A 12729-nucleotide genomic window follows, 5' to 3' on the forward strand; every position below is an offset into this window, starting at 1 on the left:
AAAAAAAAAAAAAAAAAAAAAAAAAAAAAAAAAAAAAAAGTTGGCTCCAAAAGAAAATCTAAGAGGGCTAACCAAAAGGTCAAACCCAGTTCACGGGAATTAGGAAGCAGCTAGCAGGGATAGCTATAGCTATAGCCTTTTACCCTGTCAACCCCCTTAGCAGCTTCCTCCCCAACCACCATATAAAATCTCCAAGAAAGGCCCAACTCACCACCAGCTAGCTTCTTCAAGGTCATCCTAAGATAACGCAATGAACAATCACCAAATCACCACGCATACCTTTAGGGCTAAGAGAGATTTTCCCCCTTCCCCAAATCGTTATATACTTTAAATACCATCAGGCTTTTCTCCAATTCCATCAGAAACAAACTCCTAGACTTTAATTTAATTTAGATTGACCACCTAAATAAACGTGTTCGGTTTTGCGACCTACATTATTAAAAGGCTTTCCAAGTCTGGCAAACTCCAGTTCAAAAACAGGTGCTTTCAAGGTACTTTTAATGACAAGGTCAAGTTCATATTTTTAATTACTAGAAGAATAAGGTTTTGTTTTGTTTTTTTTAACCTTCCTCAGGACTACGTGAGGCGTGGGAACTGGGGGAGTACTGCTAGGGTAAAACTCCCTCGCACAGGGTCAGTATTGGCGTAATCAGTAGTTCCTAGTCTTCCCAGTGTCTGTAGTTAGCCAAGGTTAGACGAAGAAAATAAAAACAAAGAAACCTACTAGGTCTAGTTACCAGAACAAACTGCACCGCCCTGCCACCCCAAGAAACCAACCCCACCCGCAACCAAAACAAACCTCGCCCCTCCCGGAGCCCCCTCCCACACGTAAACACACAAAGAAAACAGCGGCACGCACAATTCAGCCACAGTCCTCACTTCCCTTTGTACAACGGGGAGCCCCGAAACTTCCCCACGGTGGTTTTTTCGGGTGTCGTCGGGGCTAGGCGCCCTCAACGTGCGGGCCACGACTCGACTGCGGGGGGTTGGGGTGCTCGCTGCACGCACCCGCTTCCCAGAAAGCAGCAAGATGCCTCCCCAGTCCTCCTGCGGCCCTCGGCACCCCTCCAAACGCGCTTCCCCCTCAGGCACGCGGTGACGGCCGAGAGGCACCGGGGCAGCAAACAGAAACGCTCCCCGGTGGGTTTGTTGGTAAATAGAACAACTTGGGTCAGGAAGAAAGTTCCGGCAGAAAGCTGCTCGCCGGGGCGAGGGCGGCAGGAGGTGACCCGCGTCCCTTGCCGCCTCCTCCCTCACCTGCGCCGGAACAACGGGCCCCCACGCACGCCCGCCCGCCCGGCGCCTCCCGCAGGCCGCGCCTCCCGCACGCCGCGCTGCCGGGGCTTGTTCCTCCTCATGGCTTTGCCCTGACGTAATTCAAACATGGCAACAGTTCGACTTCAAAGGCGAATCCACAGACCTCCCAGACACAGACTCCGGGCCACGGGTAACGGGCCAAGAACTCGGGGCCACGCTCTCCCGGCCCCTCGGCCGTCGCGGCACTCGGCTCCCGTACTGAAGCGCCGGGGCCCCGAGACCGCCGCCTCCCTGCCCGCCCGGAGCGCGGAGCACGCCGCCTCCCCGCGCACCAGCATGGCACCTCACGCCAGCAGCGCCGCCAAAGTTTCCCAGCGAGGAGCTGAGGGACAAAAGCCCCTCTCGAAACTCGCCCAAAGTTCGGGGGGCCGGGCCCGCACGGCCCTCCGCCGGGCGGCCGCCCCAGCGCCGGCGGGGCCCGCACAGGCACATGCAGCTCTTTGTTTTCTGTCCAGCCGGGCGCTGCCTACGTGCAGCATCAGGGATGTCGGATTGTTTCTCAGAGGCGAGAGACACTTGACGATCACCCCGGGTTAGGGTCCGGACTCCGCGCCCCGAGAGCTCGGAGCCTGTACCCCCGTCCTCCCCTCAGCAGCAAGCCCATTTAATCAAAGTTTTTCAGTGTCCTTGATGAGAAACGCCCGATTACCCGCCCCGCACCAGCGGAGAGTTGGCGACTTTCACTCTGCTTTTTAAACTGGCAAGACGCCATCATCAGCAAATCACATTGTCCTGCCGGCCGGCCGGCCCCGACAGCACCCGCATCTCACTGCCGGCCCGGAGCCGGACACTCACACTGACCTCCGGCGAAAACCGGGGTCGCAGCCCCAAGCACGTGGTCTGTCATGTTCAGCACAAAAAGCAGTGCCCTCCGGAGTTCCCTCACTCCTTCGGCGCACACAACGCCGCTGCCTCCATCCCCAAGTCAACTTGGCTCTGACTAGCCATCTTAAGCCGCACACGGCTGCCCCAGAAAGCCCTCGCCGAGGCGCCCACATCTACGCTACAGGTGAATAAATTGCGAACAAAACTTGAGGCTCCACAGACACATGGGCCCCCCGCGCTGCCTGGGCGCGGTCGGGGGGAAGAGGCATTGGGGAGCCGGGCTGCTTCAAGCGGCCGCGTGTTGCTCTCATTGTCGCATCCGCATCCCTCCGGAGTTCGGCAAACAACGCCACGCCGCGTGCACTCCGGCCACCGGGCGCTGACCCAAAAGGCCGATTTAAACCCCCTCACGCCCGCCAGCTCGCAAGCAGACGGCAACTTAAGTTTCCGAGCGAATGGCGTTTATTGTCCACCCTTCTCAAACACGCGCCGGGGGCTGCAACGAAACTAAACCACGAGGTTCAACCGCGGCGCCCGACCACTCCCGGGGCGCGCGCCCACGCGGATGCACCAGCCCGGGGCCCCTCCGCAGTTGCCAGCAAGTCGTTTTTCTCTCCGGCCTTCCAGCCACCAGCTCCTTTCCGCCACACAACACTACGGCTGAGAAAAGTCATTGTCACCTTCAACGTGGATCCCTCAACTCCGGCGACTCCTCAGTCGTCTGCAACCTCCACTCACTTCCCCCACCCCAAGACTTTCGGTTTGCCTCCAGTACCCTCCCCAATTAAAAAAAGACACACTAAACGTGTATACAAAAGAACCCGGGGCTTGAAGATCACGAGAACACTGCTCCCAGCAATGCCATCTCCAAGACAAAACTTCCTGTGCGTGCGTCTGTGTGTGCGTATTTGTGTGGAAGGACCGGGGGAGGTGGGGGAGGTGAAAAGAGGAAAAAGAAAAAAAAACCCACTCTGAAATCAAAGCCTCATGAGACAGTTTTGCACCAGAGTAATGGTTAGAGTCACTCACCTTCCAAAGGCAGCCGTTCCACGCGCAATAACGTTCCCGAGGTGCGGAGTGCACGCCAAGCCAACCCCCCCTTCCGATCGCTCCCTCCTCCTCAACTGCCTTGTCTAGAAATATTGTCTCCTGCAGTTCTGCAGTTGCTACCGCTGGCCGGGAAGGTGTAGATTCCGCTTTCCCTCTGCGCACGCGCGTCTCCCGGTACAAAATTCTCCTGAATCGAACTTATTTGCATACGGGCGCGCGCGCGTCGAGGGCTGGGAGGGGAGAAGGCCTAGCGGCCGCGCGCGCTCCCGAGGCCTCTATTGTCCTTTTAAGGGGAGAAGTGCCGCGGCGCGGGAAACGAGGCGGCCAGAGGGAAACGGGGGCGGGGACTGCTTACTACGGCTGACGTCACGTAAACAAACGCCCCCTGGCTGGAGGCTGCAGCGGAGAGGGAGTGGCGGGGTGGGAAAGGCGGAAAGGTTAGCGAGGGAGGGTGGACGTTCGGCTGCGTGACGTGCTTTCCACCCTGAAGTTCTTGGGGCGCACCTTCTCTCGTGGAAAGATCGTTTTGGAAGATGTTTTTGCAAAATTGTCACACCTGTGCCCACGTTCAGCCTGGACGCGACCGGAGGGGTGGTCTTCCAGGCAACCAGACTGAACTTATCCCTCCTATATTTCCTAAATTTTGTTTGGAGTTGGGTTTTTGAAGGTGTTTTGTTTTGTTTTTTTAGTCCTCTGGAACCAGGAGAGATTCGTTTTCGTTTTTCGTGCAGTTTTAATGAGTCGTTTAATAAAGTCCCATTTTAACACTCTATCCATTCATTAACTCCCGCCTGCCTTCCTCAAGCAGTAACCCAACCCATAACTATCCAATTTTCCCCCCACTTCGGCCTTAAGATTTCAAGCCTGTCTGATTGAATAGTTAACTTCCGTGGGAACAGTGTAGCTTTCCTAAACGACTAGTCGGTGGAAGTCAGTAATCTAGAAACATGCATACCTCCTCCAGCTGCTTGTAAAGGGTGTTCCACTCACCCAGAACTAATACCACTAACTGGTGGTCCTGGGAATGGAAAAAGTAGCCATCAAGTGCAGACTTTCCCTAATGAAATGTATAATAAACCAACAATTTAAAAGCTTCCTGTCCCAGGAGGAAAGAAAAAAAAAAAAACTGAAAAATTGCAGTAACTCTTCTCATGTTAAGTAAAAAATGAAAAAAGAAGGATTGTGATACACCTTTGTTTGGAGAACACACCTAACACCAACAGATTGAGCTCCTGATGAAATGATAGAGGGAGGGTGGGGAGAGAGGAAGGATGTTTTTCCCAGAAACTTGATATTGTTCCCAAGCTACAAAAGTGTGGACATCAACCATAAAACTTAATCATCTGCTGACAAGTTTCACTGCTTTCACTGTAATGTCAACAATATGGAATTAAATAGATACTTCTGAAACACTAATTTAATTCAACAAACAATTCACAGTACAGTCAAGACAAACCCACTTCCAACGTCTTTCAAGTAATGTTTCTTTTTTTCTTTGGGTCCTATAACATACTGTTTCCCTAACTGTATATGAAAACCACATATTAAATACCTGCAAAAAAGAGAAAAAAAAAAGACACCCCTCACTAAAATGTGAACTCCCTCAGGGCAAGAATTTTATATTGTATTCATTTTTGTACTTCAGTACCTAAAACAATACATAGCAGAAAAATTGAAAAATTGCTTGTAAAATAATAAATTGATGGACATTTTCAAAATTATTTATCAGACTTACCTCAAGTCAGCAGCTTTACTTTAGTGTAGAATTTTTGTATTTAATCTAAAATGAGTTTGGAAGTTATAGTGATCACCTCAATTAATATGATGCCTATAATGCTCAAACAGTTCTTATCATAATAAAGTGGAGTGGAGTAGGCTTCCTAGCTGTTTCTGGGCTTTCATTGGTAACAAACTGGACCCTGAGCATAAACACCTACCTTCTTTTTGAAGAAAATTTTTATAAATTGTCCTGGATTGTCTCATGTACTTATTTGGTTTATGACAGATCTTCCAAAAATAATTTCAAATTGACATATGCTTTTACAAATATGAAAGTTGCAAGTGTGATAATATTTTTCAAACTTCAATTATTGCTTACAGGATCTATCTATATATTATATATTATATAAGATATAAAAATGTGCCCTGAATGCCTTTTCTCTTGAAAGTTTATATAAAGAATATATATATAATGTAATCCAGGGGTGGAATAGGTTCAACGAACAAGCTATGTAGAAATTACATACAGTATTTAGGATATACTGTTCAGATAAAAAAGTACCTGTAAGCTTCAGAGCTACTGAGTTACCTAATATTGCATGGCAAGACTTCCTGTGCTCTCAAAGTAGAAGTCAAGAAGTAATCTGGGTAATTTTTGTAGGAAAGGTAGCAACAAAATCCTTAAAGAGGAATTTGAATTTCTTAGAGTCATTAAAAAAAAAAAAGGCAAAAACAACAACAAAAAAACCCTCCTAGTTTTGAACAACTAGATGCATTCCAAAGGTTCTTTTGTTTATTCTGTTTCTTTAACATGTTGTATGGCCGTCTCCATTCAGGTGCAATAGCTCATTTATGGGCTACTTTAAAATACTATTACCTAAATATCCCAAGTGAATTTTTCTTGGAAGGAAGGAAGGAATGGAGGGAGGGAAGGAGGAGGGAGGAGGGGAGAGAAAGAGAAAGGAAGGAAGAAGGAAGGAAAAGAAAGAGAGAGGGAGAGAGAAAGGGAAAGAGAAAGAAAAAGAAAGAAAGGGAAAGAAAGAAGTAATTTATAATATATAAATTTGGATAATAGGAGATTGAATTACACAATGTTTTAACTATTTGAGTATTTTGGGGCTCCTGGGTGGCTCAGTCGTTAGGCATCTGCCTTCGGCTCCAGTCATGATCCTAGGGTCCTGGGATCGAGCCCCATGTCTGGCTCCCTGCTTGGTGGGAAGCCTTCTTCTCCCTCTCCCACTCCCCCTGCTTGTGTTCTCTCTCTCACTGTGTCTCTCTTTCAAATAAATAAATAAAATCTTTAAAAAAAAAAACAACTAGGGACGCCTGGGTGGCTCAGTTGGTTAAACAGCTGCCTTCGGCTCGGGTCATGATCCCAGCGTCCTGGGATCGAGTCCCACGTCGGGCTCCTTGTTCTGTGGGGAGCCTGCTTCTCCCTCTGCCTCTGTCTGCCTGTGCTCTCTCTCTCTTTCTGACAAATAAATAAATAAATAAATCTTTAAAAAAAAAAAAAAACAACAACTATTTGAGTATTTTTAATGACCATAATGCTATGTTGACATCATACTGAGTTCTCAAAAATATTGAAATTAAAAATACAGTTTAAAAAATACAGTAAAAAATAAAAAATACAGAAATTGAAATTGAAAATAAGTTACAAGATATTCTGGTTAAGCCAACTACCTTCTTATAATTTGTTGTCCCCACTGTAGAATTATTCCTAGTGCTTGAACATTTTTATTCATTTAGCAAACATTTAATGGTCATAACTATGTGTCAAATAGTAAAACTATTTCAGAAGTAGAGGAGCTCAAGCCCTCCTTACATCTTCTAACTTATTTCTATATAATTCTATTTTATTTATTAACTTTTTCTTCTGTAGCATTCATTGTCTTCTTTTAAGACTGAACGATTAAGCTACTTTACAATTTCTTATAAAATTCTTGGCATGGATGATAAATTATATGTAGAGGACTGAAAAGGACAATTCTTGCCTGGTAATGAAGGATATTATATTATTAGCAATTTAGTAATGTTTGTAATACCAACTCAAACTAATGATCATTTTTTATTTATTTTATTATTATTTTTTAAGATGTATTTATTTATTTATTTGACAGAGATCACAAGTAGGCAGAGAGGCAGGCAGAGAAAGAGGAGGAAGCAGGCTCCCTGCTGAGCAGAGAGCCCGATGCGGGGCTTGATCCCAAGACTCTGGGATCATGACCCGAGCCGAAGGCAGAGGCTTTAACCCACTGAGCCACCTAGGCACCCCTGTTTTTGTTATTTCTTAAGATCTTACTTATTTATTTATTTGACAGAGAGATAGAGCCAGAGAGCACAAGTGGAAGGAATGGCGGAGGGAGAAGGAGAAGCAGCCTCTGTACTGAGCAGGGAGCCCAACACAGCGCTCAATCCTAGGACCCTGGGATCATGACCTGAGTCCAAGGCAGACGCGTAACCATCTGAGCCACCCAGGCGCCCCAGTGATCATTTTTTAAATGAAGGCTAATACTCTCATCAGACGCTGGTACCAACCACATCAAAACAATTTGTTGAGCCCAGGAAAGTGCTGATTATTATTATTAAACATTTGGTTTAGTTCCTAGCAGGTAATAGCCATAGAACTAAACTTTTTCCTCACACCAAAACAAGCATGGTATTTTGTTACTTATTTGTTCAAATCCTTTTGAAGTTCAAATAGCAAGTGGTCAGAGCAAGCCAGAAAATTTTAAGATATAATGAATAGAATTGGCTTTGTAATCTAAGCAATCCTCCAACAACAGTTAGACAGCTACCAGAAAAAGATAGCTATTACTTAAAGTTAGCTTTTTAAATTTTTTGAACTTAAAGATTTGAAGAATTGTCACAAATTTATTCTTAGAGGACTTAGAGGAACCTCTAAATTTATAGAAATTTTAAGTCTTATACTATCTTGTGACATTTGAATAGCATAATTTTAAAAATAAAATTACTGGTTACAAAAGCAATTTTATTTTAAGAAGGACATTGACTGGGGTGCCTGGGTGGCTCAGTCAGTAAGCATCTGCCTTTGGCTCAGGTCATGATCCCAGGATGCTGGGATCAAGTGTGGGGCTCCCTGCTCAGCAGGGAGCCTGCTTCTCCCTCTCCAGCTCCCCGCTGCTTGTGTTCTCTCTCTCTTTCTGTCAAATACATAAATAAAATATTTTTTAAAAAATAACATTGACAAACTAGAGTCAGTTCACAGGAGAGTGAATCAGGATGATGAAAGAGCTGAAAACCACAGCATAAAGGCAGTAATTGAAGGAGGGGCTGTGTTTTGATTGTGCAAGAGAATAATCTGACAATCTGAGGGACCATCATTAGTAGAACCAATAGGCTTGTTCTTTTATGCCCAGGAACCAAATTGTTTTGAAAATCGTAAGAATGTAGATTTCTGTGAAACATCAGAAAAATCTCCACACATACAAATAGTCCAAAGATTGCTCAAAATACTTCATAGGTTAACTCCCCAGCACTAATGACAGTACTCACAGAAGTAAAAGCAAAAATTTTATTTCAGTGAATTACATACATTATTTACAAAATAAAGCCTGCTATCTCTAAACTCCTATAGAAGTCTATGGATCTATGATTCCATGGGATAAATGAGTGGTACCATCAATAAGTGCCTAAAGTTCAAGAGAGGGATTTATCACTGTGGCTGAAGAGGTTAGGAATGTCTTTTTGGAGAGGATGGGATTTGAGCTTGAACTTCATTCACTCATTCACTAATTCATTCAATAAATACTTCCTGAGTTTCTACTAATTGCCAGTCTCTGACAATAAAATGATATGAAATACAGAAACAGTCTCTCATGGAATGTGGGATGCAGGCATTCCAAATCACCATGCAAATATAATTATGAACTTTGAGAATAGAAGGGGAAAAAAGTACTGTGAGCCTAATCATGTATGGCAAGGGAATCTGATCTAAATTGGAAGTAAGAAAAATAATTTTAGAGGAAGTAAAGTTGAATTATTAGCAGGAGCAGATGGAGAATTTGAAGTGGCAACATCAAGAACAAATTCTTAGCCATGGTACTTGGAGTGGTGGGAAAGATGACTAGGAGAAGACTCATGTCTGTGATTGATAAAAGTCATATATGAATCCTGTTTCAGGGAAAAGTTGGTGTCAGGTGTTGCAGACCAAGAGAAATCAGGATTTAAGCCCTCTGCATTTGGAAGTATGTACATTGAGTCAGAAGTTGATACATGCAAAAGTATTCCAGAATCAAACCCTGTATGATTGGATTACAGTTGGTTTAATCACTATATTTTTCTTCTATGAAAATTTATTTTTCTAAATGTCAATAAGATATTGATCCCCCGCAAAGAGTCCATTTCCTGGAAGAATCCTTGTTCTAATTATTCAAATCATTCCTGAAGGTTAGCATTCCACATCATCAACAGATAAACAAGTGAACAAGCAGACACATGGTGCAGAAAGTCAAAGAAACATGCTGGGTTGCGATTTCTAAGAGCCTTGGGAATAAAATATCCAGGAATATAGAAGAATTTAATATTTTGTTTCTAGTTATTTTAAAAAATGTGTAAATATATATTTTTAAGAATTTGAATGCTTATACATTAATTAAAAAGATAGAATGCAATCTCATAGCTTAGACGGTACAAACATTAATAGTTTATCTAGAGGTTCCTGGCTGGCTCAGTGGGGAGAGCATATCACTCTTGATCTCAGGGCTGTGAGTTCAAGCCCCATGTTGGGTATAGAGATTACTAAAAAAAAAAAACAAAAAAAAAAAACCAACCTTAAAAAGTAGTTTATCTGGATATATTGTTAATTTAGTAGTGCTGTAGTGTTCCAGAAATGGAAATACAAAGCAGATGAAATAGGTAATTAATGTACCCCACTGCACTTATGGCAGTGATTAGAGAAGATGGTATCATCAGAGAGTAAAACATACTGCATACTATCTTCTTAGCAGGCAAAATTTAGTATATGAACCTAATTTAAATATCTTTAAGGAATAAAATTAGGAAACATCCCTGGGTGTGCTGAAAATAGGGAAGGGTATTGGTACTCAGTTTGCTGACAACTTAAGTGCTAATATAATGTCAATAATATAATTTACACTTAAACTAATAATTTACAAAAATAAGATTTTATGGAGGAGAATAAAGAATTCTAAAGCCATTGGGACACCTGGGTGGCTCAGTCAGTGAAGCTTTGGCCTTCGCTCAGGTCATGATCCTGGAGTCCTGGTGTCCAGTCCCCAGATCAGGCTCCTTGCTCAGCAGGGAGAATGCGTCTCCCTCAGCTTGTAGCTCCCCTGCTTGTGCTCTCTCACTCTCTCTCTGACTAAAAAAAAAAAAAAAAAAAAAAAGAATCTTTATTTATTTATTTATTTAAGATTTTTTATTTATTTGACAGAGAGATCACAAGTAGAGAGGCAGGCAGAGAGAGAGAGGGGAGGAAGCAGGCTCCCTGCGGAGCAGAGAGCCCGACGCGGGGCTCGATCCCAGGAGCCTGGGATCATGACCTGAGCCGAAGGCAGAGGCTTTAACCCACTGAGCCACCCAGGCGCCCCCCAAAAATAGAATCTTTAAAAAATAAAAAATCAAGTGATTGCTGGGGGGATGTGGGTGGCTCAGTTGGTTAAGTGGGCGGCTGTTTATTTCAGCCCAGTTCTTGATCTCAGGGTTGTGAGTTCAAGCACATGCTGGGCTCCATGTGGAGCCCACTTTAAAAAAAATTTTTTTCTGAAAAAATGCATTCTTTTTTTTAAAAGATTTTATTTATTTATTTGACAGAGAGAGATCACGGTAGACAGAGGCAGGCAGAGAGAGAGAGAGGGAAGCAGGCTCCCTGCTGAGCAGAGAGCCCCATGCGGGACTCGATCCCAGAACCCTGAGATCATGACCTGAGCCGAAGGCAGCGGCTTAACCCGCTGAGCCACCCAGGCGCCGCCCAAAAATGCATTCTTTAAAATTTTACCTTCTCTCGTTCCTTCTTTCTTTCCTTTTTTTTTTTTTTTTTTTTAAGATTTTGTTCATTTGTCAGAGAGAGACACAGCAAGAGAGGGAATACAAGCAGGGAGAGTGGGAGAGGGAGCAGGCTTCCCACGGAGCAGGGAGCCCAGGCGTCCATTGATATAAATTTTTAATTCCATCTTTTATTTGCAATATTCTTTTTTTTTTTTTTTTTTTTTTTTTAGAGACACAGTGAGAGAGGGAACACAAGCAAGGAAAGTGGGAGAGGGAGAAGCAGGCTTCCTGCTAAGCAGGGAGCCCAATGCGGGGCTCCATCCCAGGACCCTGGGATCATGACCTGAGCCGAAGGCAGATGCTTAATGACTGAGCCACCCAGGCGCCCCCTCTCATTTCTTCAAATCAGAACATTTGCCAGATATGCTAGAATGAGTTTCAGGTATTAATTAATTAATTTTTATTCAAATTCTTGATTTGGAAAACTGAACATAAACAAAACATTCTTATGAACTTTTTTTCTTTTTTTGAGTTTTTATTTAAATTCCAGTTAGCTAACATGTAGTGTTATATAAGTTTCAGTAGTAGAATTTTGTGATTTATCATTTACATGCCACACCCAGTGCTCATCACAAGTATCCTACTGGGGCGCCTGGGTGGCTCAGTCCTTAAGCATCTGCCTTAGCTCAGGTCATGATCCCAGGGTCCGGGAATCCAGCTCTGCATCGGGCTCCCTGCTCCGCACTGGGAGGCCTGCTTCTCCCTCTTCCGCACCCCCTGCTGTGTTCCCTCTCTAGCTATGTCTCTCTCTCTGTCGAATAAATAAAATCTTAAAAATGAAAGTATTCTTATTAACTTTTACACTGATATAATATAATCAAAAGAGAAAATTTACAAACATTTTTCTCTTTTTGGCATGTCATAAATATTACTTAAAAAGAATATTGCAGGGGTGCCTGGGTGGCTCAGATGGTTGGGCATCTGCCTTCGGCTTGGGTCATGATCTCAGGGTCCTGGAATCAAGCTCCACATCGGGCTCCTTGCTCTGTAGGGAGTCTGCTTCTCCTTCTCCCCTGCACCCTGCTCATTCTCTCTGTCTCTCTCTCTCTCAAGCGAATAAATAAAATCTTTAAAAAGGAGGAGGGCACCTGGGTGGCTCAGTCGTTAAGTGTCTGCCTTCAGCTCAGGTCATGATCCCAGGGTCCTGGGATTGAACCCTGCATCAGGCTCCTTGCTCTGCAGGAAGCCTGCTTCTCCCTCTCCCACTTCCCTTGCTTGTGTTCCCTCTCTTACTGTGTCTCTATCAAATAAATAAAATCTAAAAAAAAAAAAAAAAAAGAATATTGCAAATAAAAGGTGGAATTAAGATGGAATTAAAAATTTCTATCAATGGACGCCTGGGTGGCTCAGTTGGTTAAGCGTCTGCCTTTGGCTCAGGCCATGAACTCATGCTCTCTCTCACTATTTCCTTCTCTCTCTCAAATAAATAAATAATATCTTTTAAAAAGGAGGATTTTAGGGGCACCTGGGTGGCTCAGTGGGTTAAGCCTCTGCCTTCGGCTCAGGTCATGATCCCAGGGTCCTGGAATCGAGCCCCACATCGGGCTCTCTGCCCAGCGGGGAGCCTGCTTCCCTTCCTCTCTCTCTGCCTGCCTCTCTGCCTACTTGTGATCTCTCTGTCAAATAAATAAATAAAATCTTAAATAAATAAATAAATAAATAAAATAAAAATAAGACACCAGTTTAACATTATCTATTGAAACGTAAAACCTTTTGTTTGGTTCCATTCCTAGGAACTTTCCCTAAGACATATTCACACAGGACACACAGGTTTGTGGAGAAAAAGAA

At 44.1% G+C, this 12729-nt stretch overlaps 1 protein-coding gene across 2 annotated transcripts in view; it reads right to left on the minus strand.

The window, feature by feature from the left end:
- The window catches only part of LOC111139761 (SIN3-HDAC complex associated factor), a 30315-nt gene extending 26747 nt beyond the window's left edge, over window positions 1-3568 (minus strand). Inside the window, exon 1 of one of the 2 annotated variants that reach the window (XM_022492125.1) lies at window positions 3172-3568. The gene's annotated coding sequence lies outside the window, so the exon portion shown is untranslated. Of the gene's footprint in view, window positions 1-2822; window positions 2897-3171 lie in introns of those variants that run through there. The other variant, XM_022492124.1, reaches the window with a different exon arrangement.
- Between the last annotated feature and the right edge of the window lie 9161 nt (window positions 3569-12729).

The sequence above is a fragment of the Enhydra lutris genome, unplaced genomic scaffold, assembly GCF_002288905.1.
Source record: "Enhydra lutris kenyoni isolate GAN:26980312 unplaced genomic scaffold, ASM228890v2 scaffoldscaffold116, whole genome shotgun sequence".
Taxonomy (NCBI): domain Eukaryota; kingdom Metazoa; phylum Chordata; class Mammalia; order Carnivora; family Mustelidae; genus Enhydra; species Enhydra lutris.